Below are 10,297 nucleotides of genomic sequence, written 5' to 3' on the forward strand. Positions count from 1 at the left end.
TTCCATTGTGAATTCTTGGGAATTGTGTTTGAATCATTGTATTGCTGAGAAGAGTCTATCAGTTGATTATCACACAATGCTGCTGTTACTGTGCAGAATATTATTGATCACTTCATTCAACATAGTTCTTGTAAGTCTTTCAAGGATTTTATGAAATCCATTTCCTCATTATACTTATGTAACAGTAATATTCCATTATATTTATACACCGCAATTTATTAACCCCTTCTCCAACTAATGGGTATCCCCTCAATTTAATTTTTCCACCACAAAAAGAGCTGATATACACAAACATACATACACATATATATCCTCATACACACATATGTATGGAATTTTATATGTGTGTATATATGTATATGTATAATTTGTGTACATGTGAGTCCTTTTCCCTTTTCTATGATATCTGTGATACAGACGTACTAGATGGGTTGAGGGATATATGCAGCTGGATGGCCCTTTCAACACAGTTCCAAATTGCTTTCCAGAATTCTTAAATCAGTTCACAACTCCACCAGCAGCATATCAATATTCCAATTTTTCCACATATTCTCCAATATTTATCATTTTTCTTTTTTGTCATATTGACTAATCTTATAGGTGTGAGTTAATACATAAGAATTGTTTTAATTTACATTTCTTTAATCAATAGTGATTTATGGTATTTTTTTATGACTATAGATAGATAGCTTTAATTTCTTCATCTGAAAACTACTTGTTCCTGACTTTTGACCATTTATAATTTGGGAATGAATTGTATTCTTATACATTTAACTCAGTTCTCTATATATTTGAGAAATGAGGTTTTTATCAGAAACGCTGGCTACAAATCCCCCCACCCCTAGTTTTCTGCTTTCTTTATGATTTTGGTTGCATTGATATTCTTGTGAAAAAGAAAAACCTTTTTAATTTAATGCAAAAAAATTACCTATTTTTCATTTAATAATGTACTCTATTTCTTGTTTAGTCATAAAGTCCTACTTTCCCCAAAGGTAAGACAGGTAAACTATTCCCTGTTCTTCTATTTTGTTTAAAGTTTCATCCTTTTTGTCTAAATCATGTATCTTTTTTGATTTTATCTTGGTAAAGGTAGTGAGATATTGTTGATGTCTAGTTTCTCCCTTACTGTTTTCCAGTTTTCTCAGAAGTTTCTTATCACAGAAAGTGGAGTTGTCGCATTTGTCAAATAGCAGATTACTGAAGTCATTGGCTGCTGTGTCTTTTGTTCCTAACCTGGTTTGCCACTCTATTTCTTAGTCAGTACCAAGTATTTTTGATGATTCTCACTTTATAATATAATTTTATAATTGGTATGGCCAGGCTACCTTAATTTGCATTTTTTCATTATTCTCATGATATTCTTAACTTTTTGTTCTTCCAGGTGAATTTTATCATTTTTTCTATTTAAAATAATTTCACTATTTTGATTGGTGTAGCATTGGATAAGTAAATAAGTTAGATATAATTGTCATTTTTATTATTTTGGCTTGGTTGTTGGAATCCTTACTAACTGCTAACTAATTAGAGTTGATCTAATCTTACAAGAAGATTTTGGCCAGAACCTGAAACAAGGTACTAAGTAGAACTAATTAATACAAGGCTTGTGTTCACACCTTTACTCATTGGAGTTCACAAGTATGCCAACTTCACAAAGTAAACTTTCTAACTTCAAGGAGTTCACACCTCCCTTAAAGCTCTTTGGGCCAGAGAGCACTATGGGAGAAAACCCATAATCCCATTCTCTCAGAAGATTTGCATATAAGGAGAGAGAGCTATTCGAGAATACATTTTTTTCCTCTTGGCTGGCTGGTCGCAGAAGAGAGTTCAGCTGGACTGGAGAGGAGCGACTCTGGTGGCAGACGAAGAGTTTTCAGAGGATAAAGCTACGAGTGAGAGTTCAGTGGACAACCAGATTCATGTTCATCTCACACCACTGTGGTAGGTGGCTGGGCTCCTGCACGCCCCCCACTGAGACCAAGCTGGTCTGAAAGACTCGCCAGAAAGCTAGCTGAGCTCCAAGAGAAGGATTTGGAGATATTCGGAGGGCCCTAAGCTAAACCGGCTGTGTTGTGAGAAGAACAAGAACTCCAACATTTGAACTCATTACATTTGGCACCCAATGTGGGGCTAACAGACCCCCTCAGTGGATTTCAGTGGAAAAGCTACAATCCTGATTCCAGTGGAAAAGACCCTTCAACCCAGAAATTAGGGTCGCCTCCCACTCCCCTTCCCCTGGCGCCGTCCCAGCCCGTCTCCACCACCACTCCCCACCCACAGAGGGAACAGAAGATGAAGTACATCATTGGCATTGGAGGCATGACCAACGGAGGAAAAACTACATTGACCAATAGACTCATCAAAACCTTACCAAACTGCTGTGTGATCCACCAGGATGACTTTTACAAGCCACAAGATCAAATAGAAGTTGGGGAAGACGGCTTTAAACAATGGGACGTGCTAGAATCTTTGGACATGGAGGCCATGTTGAACACAGTCTGGAATGGCTAAACAACCCCATGAAGTTTGCCCACACCCATGGGATCAACATCCAACAGAACTCCCAGGAATCCAACTCCGATGATACCCACATCCTCATCCGGGAAGGCTTCTTGCTCTATAGTTACAAGCCCTTGCTGGATTTGTACAGTCGTCGTTACTTTTTGTCTGTTCCATATGAGGAATGCAAGAGAAGAAGAAGTACCCGCAACTATAAAGTTTCTGACCCTCTGGGTCTCTTTGATGGCCATGTTTGGCCCATGTACCAGAAATACAGGCAGGAGATGGACAACAATGGTGTGGATGTAGTGCATATCGATGGACTGAAATCCAGAGATGAGCTTTACCGTGAAGTCCTGGAAGACATCCAGAATACACTCTTAAATTGCTCCTAGCTTCTGGGAAGAGAGTGAGAAAGGGAGTGGGATCTGCCCCTCACAGATTTAGCAGATCTCCATCATGCCAAAGGAACAATACACTGAACCAAGTCCATAGACTCTACGGGGCCCAGAGACAGGTGCCCTCAGCTCCTGGGGAGGTCAAGCAATAGTAGAAAGAAGAAACCGGGACATTAAGACACTCCTCCAAAAACAAAAGAAAGGGTGAGCCATGGGTAACCCTAGAGAACTTCTAAATTTAGTTCTCTATACATTAATTTTTTAATCTTTGATAAAGATGCACGGGCTCTAGCAGACAGGTTTTATAACCCACCAGAAGAGCAGTGTCCAGTGCGAGCAGCTCCACTATCTTTAGATAATCGCCAGGTGATGTGGAGAGACCCAGAAAGTGGTGAATGGAAGGGACCAGATAGGCTAACTGCTTGGGGGAGAGGATTTGCTTGCATCTCTACATGTGGAGAAGGAATCAGATGGGTGCCTATGAGCCGCATTCGCCTTGTCCATCACAGAGAGATGGAGCAGACCCTTGAAACAAAGAAGACCCAAGAAATATCAGGTGGTTCTGTTGCTGATTATGCTCACCATTGAAAGAGCATAGCTGACAAGGAGACTGTTAAAAAAACTTTTAAAATCTTCAGGAATCATTGGATTTCCTAACACAAGATGAAACTGTTTTGGTTCTTGAAAAACCAGCGAGAATCATTGGATTCCTTAAGATGAAAAATTGTTGGTAAGACTTTTGCAGTACTTCAGAGCTTACAGGAACTATTGGATTCCTGGCACATGAACTAATGGACAATGGATTCCTTATGGACTATTTCTAGGACTTATGGACATGTGTAAATTTTCAGGTTGATTCATGTTGTTACATTACTACTAGCCTGTGTTATATTGCTATGTGCTTATGTAAATTGTGTATAATGCCTCCCATATTGATGGATTTATGTATATCTGTTACAAAGTTCTGGCCCATATTGATGGATTTATGTGTACCCCTTCAGAAACCCACTAATCTGATTAGATTTCCTATTTCCTTTGGTGTTTTCATCTAACAAAAGAAAGGGGGAGATGTTGGAATCCTTACTAACTGCTAACTAATTAGAGTTGATCTAATCTTACAAGAAGATTTTGGCCAGAACCTGAAACAAGGTACTAAGTAGAACTAATTAATACAAGGCTTGTGTTCACACCTTTACTCATTGGAGTTCACAAGTATGCCAACTTCACAAAGTAAACTTTCTAACTTCAAGGGAGTTCACACCTCCCTTAAAGCTCTTTGGGCCAGAGAGCACTATGGGAGAAAACCCATAATCCCATTCTCTCAGAAGATTCGCATATAAGGAGAGAGAGCTATTGGAGAATACATTTTTTCCTCTTGGCTGGCTGGTCGCAGAAGAGAGTTCAGCTGGACTGGAGAGGAGCGACTCTGGTGGCAGACGAAGAGTTTTCAGAGGACAAAGCTACGAGTGGAGAGTTCAGTGGACAACCAGATTCATCTTCATCTCATACCACTGTGGTAGGTGGCTGGGCTCCTGCACGCCCCCCACTGAGACCAAGCTGGTCTGAAAGACTCACCAGAAGGCTAGCTGAGCTCCAAGAGAAGGATTTGGAGATATTCGGAGGGCCCTAAGCTAAACCGGCTGTGTTGTGAGAAGAACAAGAACTCCAACATTTGAACTCATTACACTTGGCCTAGCCATGAGCAATTTATAATTTTCCAATTGTTTAGATCTGACTTTTTGTGAAAAAATGTAATTGTATTCATATAGTTCCTAGTTTGTCTTGACAGGGAGTCTCCCAAATATTTAATATTGTTGATAGTTATTTTAATAGAAAGTTCTCTATCTCTTCCTACTGGGCTTTGTTGGTAAAATGTAGGGATCTTTATGATTATGTGGGATTTTTTTTATATCTTGCAATTTCACTAACGTTGATAATTATTTCAAGTAGTTTTTTAGTCGATTCTCTAGGATTCGCTTAAATATATCATCATATCATTTGCAAAGAGTTATAGTATTCTTTCCTCATTGCCTATTCTAATTCCTTCAATTAATTTTTATTCTCTTTTTGATAAGGATAACTTTTCTAATAAAATATTATATAATAGTGGTGAAAATGAGCATGTCTATTTCACTTCTGTTCCTATTTGGTTTCTAGTTTTCCCCCATTGCACATTATTTTTTGCTGATGGTTATATATAGGTACTGCTTATCATTTTAAGGAATGTTCCTTTTTTTCCCCAATGCTTTCCAGGGGTTTTATAGGAATAAGTGTTGTATTATGTTAAAGGATTTTTAGTACCTATTAAAATAATCATATGATGTCTGTCAGTTTTGTTGTTGATTTGGTCAACTAGGTTGACAGTTTTCTTAATATTGCACCAGGCCTGCATTCCTAATGTAAATACCTCCAGGTCATAGTGTATTATTCATGATGAATTGCTGTAATCCTTTTGCTAATATTTTACTTAAAATTTTTGCACTAAATATTAATTAGGGAAATTGATCTGTTATTTTTTCCTTAGTTTTGTCTCTTTTTTAGGTCTCAGCTTCATATTTCTTTCATAAAAAGAATTTGGTAGAATCTTTATTTTTTCTCAATAATTTATATAATTATATATATATATAAATATATATAATACTAAAATATATATATATATATTTTTTTAATGTTTGACAGAATGAACGTCATATTGGTAATTTGGTCTGCTTTTTCATTATCAAATGAACAAATGGTTTATCTATTATGGTATTTTTTCATAAACTAGGTCTTAGTTTTATTTATGGGTACAGTGGTGTTCTTTTAATTTTCTTAATGACTCCTTTGATTTTCAGAATTTCAAATTGTATATTTAATTTTTCTGCTTTTTTTACTTGAATACTTAATTCGTTGATCAGTTTTTTTCTTCTAATTACAGAATTCATAGATATAAAATTTCCATTAAGTATAATTTTGACTGCATCTGATAAATTTTGGCATGTCTCCTTATTGTCTTTCTCTTCGCTGAAATTATTCATTGTTCCTATGATTTTTGCCAAGTTGGACCCTTAAATGGAAGATAGATGATTCAGCTCCTACATACTTAGTCCAGCAAGACCTTGAAGTTACCATCAGATCCAAAAGAAAAACAAAGATAAAGTGCATGATTATTCAGAATCATGGAATGAAATAAGAAATGATACTTCTGGTTCTTTTTTATTAAACCCATAACAGTCTTTCTCAGCAACTTCTGAAAATTAGAAGCGATATGATCTCTACATCTCAAGTTTTATGATGGGTGTAAGGATTAAAAGAGGACCTTTTCCTTTGGTAAAGGAAAATCCATTTAGAATCAAATGCCTTTTGCCAATTAAGATAGGTCAAAAAAGAGTTAAATAGACAGATTCATTATTTTAGGATACTTCAATATTTACATTAAAAACCCTAATAACCTAACCTCCTAATTCCTCGGACTCTACTTTTCCAATCCTTTTACCACCACTTCAAACATACAACAGTTCACCACAAAGATTTCATCTATTTAGGTTTTATTCCACTTCCAGAATATGGAATTTTGAAATTACCTTGGAGATTTCAATCTCCTATCCTTTAGCCTCTCTCACTCTATAATTCATACTGAATCTCTTCATGGTAATGTTCTTTAAAGTATGTTGACCATCCAGTCTGGGAATCACTGATTTTGACAAAAAGTTCTCCTAATTAATTGCCAGCATTTTGGTTCATTTTACCAATCTTGACCTTGTAGTTAGCCATTATTATATTTTGCTTGTTCCTATCATAGAGTTCCCTGACTCTAATTTTCTATAATTCCCATTCTGCCATTCTCTACCCTTGAATAGCCCCTCCCCAGCAGATTTGGAGAAAAGAAATACAAGTAGTTAATTCATGACAAATTTAAATTACATAATCTCACCCAGACTCTGGCTACTGTGCAAAAATATTTCTTATCTACCTTATTCCCTCATTTTCTTATTTTTTATAGGTTCACTTCCATTTTTTTCCTTCTGACCACAAAATTAAAAAAGCAAAGGAAAGGTTGTTTCGATTATATTCATGACTCAGACTCAAATCGCTACTGAGTGGACATAAACAATCTTAATACTTCTTCTTTGAGGCCTGATACTACCAGCAATATTCTTTGCAAACACAAAAGCCTGTTATGATTCTTACAAGGTGCTAAGTCAGTGGAATTGATAGAGACAATGGTTGTTTAGCAGGGTGCTTAACAGTTCACTAATATACTTAGTACTTATTAGAGTTCACACCTTTAAGAGAGCATATATAAGCTAGGAGCCTCAACCAGGAGGCACTTTGGAAGATTCAAACCAGGATACCAGTCAGCAAGGCAATGAGGACCACTTGCCAGACAGTGTGACCACCAAGGGGATCCTTGTTTGTAGCATTGTTGGAAAAAACCTCAGATGCTTGAGAGACGTTGTAGTTGCCATAGTGAGGGGGAACACCTGGGCCTGAGGTGCCTTGGGTCCAGGAAGTGCTGATGTTAACAAATGAGGAAGAGGTTGTAGTGTTACTGTGCAAGGTCATTGTGGCTCTTTGACATAGTCTTTTCTTGATTTTTCCTCCTTTGTTCTTGATAGAGATGGAGGGTGAGGATCAGACAAAATAAATGAAAAATCAATGATATAACTCAGACACAGAGACTGACAACATACCACATATATATTTCTTTTCTTGAAGGAAACCTGGTGTTCTATTCTTCTCTAAGGATATAATGTTCTCTGTGAGCAGGTTTCTTGGGGGGCTTCTGGAGGTAGCCTTAGTTTCAGTTCGGTATAATCACCCTGAATTCAGCCAGGAGTTAAAGGTCCAAATGCTTTATTGTCTCTTCCAAAATTTTATCTTCTTTGGCTAGTTTTCTGGAGGCCTTCTGGATATTGGTTTCAGTGTTCTCACAATACAGCTTGTCACCACTTCTCTATTTTTCTTTATTCTGCCCGACTGTGAATCTCCTTGATTGAATCCTGGCTCTGAATCTCTTGAAGTGCCTCCTGGTTGAGGCTAGTACCTTATATATGCTCTCTTAAAGGTCTGAACTCTAATAAGTACTAAGTACATCTAGAGAACTGTTAAGCACCCTGCAAAAAGCATTGTCTCTATCAATCCCACTGACTTAGCACCTTGGAAGAATGCTAACAAAAGCCAAACAAAAAAAGCCACTTTATCCTATTCCCTTTCTTCTCTAAAAATGAACAAATTTCTAAAAGATGAGGTTTGTTGCATCTGTTATAAAAAATGATTGCAATTTTCAATTTCTGCCAAAAGGAGAGTGAAAGTTTTCCTTAAAATAAAGTTGTCTATTTAAGGTGGCACACCAGTTAAATAATTGTCTTTTAGAGACATGGTCATTTGAGCTATGTGTTTAAGGGAATAGATTGTATCTGCGTATTTCTTGGCTGTACTTTGTGTACCTAGATAATCCATCACCAATTCAGGTATAATTTCATTTGTAGATATTAACTATTGATTGTATCATATTTAACATATTTTTTATTTTCTAGACCATTGAGAAAAATTTATTTACAATTAATTTCAATAAAAATTTAAATAAATTATTTTCCCAATAGACAATTGTTCCTTCTGATTTCTTCATATTATCTTAAAAACCTATCTGTCCTATTTTCATTATTATATTGAGAAGCCATAAGAGAACTCATATTAGTGGCAAATTCCATGTTGTCTGATGAAGGGAGTTCAGTTTCATGGAAAAATGTCTATTGCAAGGTATTGGACTTTTCAGATTTTTTTTCTTTTTCTTTTTTCTATTTTCTAATTATCTAATTTTCCATTTCCGAAGCAGCTGATAATTCTTGAAGTTTCAGTGCCATCTCTTCAAGTTCTCTGGTTTTCTGCTGATAGAGGGCCTCTTAACTGTTCACTGTGGAGCTGAAGAACACTATGTTGCTATCCCAGTGTTGATTTTTGCTTTTATAATGTGTTTATTTCTTCTGACTTCTGAAAGCTGGGATTCCACTCAGACTTAAGTCTGATAAAGAATAGTAATCAATGTTTTTAGTTTCTGAATCTCTCACTCTAAGTGAGATTACGAGTTCTTTCTATACAACTGCATCATTCAGAAGACATTCTTTGGTTTGGTGATCAGCTTAGTTCTTAACATAAGAAATGGGGCTTAATAATGCAAAATGAACTTAGATTGGAGAGGGTGATGGGAGAGTCCTCAGGAAACTTCATACTCAAATCCTTTCGTCTTGTGCTTCTCTTTGAGTTCTGTATTTGAAGATCAAATTTTCTATTCATCTCTTTCTTTTCATCAAAAATAATTGAAATTTACCAATTTCATTGAATGTCCGTTTTCCCTTGAGAGATAATGTTTAATTTTGCTGGATAACTGATTTCTTGGCTGCAATCCAAGCTCTTTTTTCCTTCTGTATATCATATTCCAGGCTCTTTGATCCTTTAAAATGAAAGCTACTAGGTCCTGGATAATCCTGATTGTAACTCATCAATATTTGAAGTTTCTTTCTGGCTACATGCAGTATTTTCTCCTGGATCTGACAATTTTGGAATTTAGCTACAATATTCCTTGGAGTTTTCATTTTGGAGTCTCTTTCAGGAGGTAATTGATAGATTCTTTGAATAGCTATTTTACCCTCTGGTTCTAGGGCATCAGGGCAATTTACTTTGATGATTTCTTGAAAGATAATGTCTAGGCTCTTTTTTTCATCATGGTTTTCAGGTAGTCCAATAATTTTTAGATTATCTCTACTGAATATTTATAGAACAAATGCACATGCTTAAAATATATTGAATTACTTACTGTCTAGGGGAGCAGGTGGGAAGGGAAGGAAAATTAGAAAACAAGGTTTTGAAGAGTGAATGTTAAAAATTATCCATGTATATAGGTTGAAAATTAAAAGCTTTAATTAAAAAAAAGATTATCTCTCCTAAATCTGCTTTATAAATCAGTTGTTTTTCCAAAGAGGTATTTTACATTTTCTTCTATTTTTTCTTTTTCTTTTTTTTTTTTTTTTGTTTCACTGATTCTTGACGTCTCATTGAGTCATTTGCTTTTGTTTATTCAGTTCTAATTTTAGTGAAATATTTTCTTTAATTAGTTTTTTAAAATCATTTTTGATCAATTGAACTTTTAAATGATCTGTTTTGCTCACTGAATTTTGTTTTCATTTCACCAATTCTATTTTTAGGAAGTTGTTCTCTTTTTCTGTTTTTCAAGGAGTTATTTTCTCTGTTTCATTTCCCAAATCTATTTTAAGGAGTTGACAATTTCTATGTTTCCTTTTCCAAACTCTCCTTCAAAGCTCTCATTTATTTTTCCCATTTTTCTTATAATTCTCTCTTAAGATTCCTTTTGAATTATTCCAAGAGAGCCTTTTGAGTTGGAGACCAACTCATATCACCTTTTG

At 35.7% G+C, this 10,297-nt stretch overlaps 1 pseudogene; it reads left to right on the top strand.

Moving 5' to 3' along the window:
• Positions 1-2,161: 2,161 nt before the first annotated feature.
• Positions 2,162-2,891, top strand: LOC127560035 (nicotinamide riboside kinase 2-like; annotated as a pseudogene).
• The last annotated feature ends 7,406 nt before the right edge of the window (positions 2,892-10,297 follow it).

The sequence above is a fragment of the Antechinus flavipes genome, chromosome 4 (genome assembly GCF_016432865.1).
Source record: "Antechinus flavipes isolate AdamAnt ecotype Samford, QLD, Australia chromosome 4, AdamAnt_v2, whole genome shotgun sequence".
NCBI lineage: Eukaryota > Metazoa > Chordata > Mammalia > Dasyuromorphia > Dasyuridae > Antechinus > Antechinus flavipes.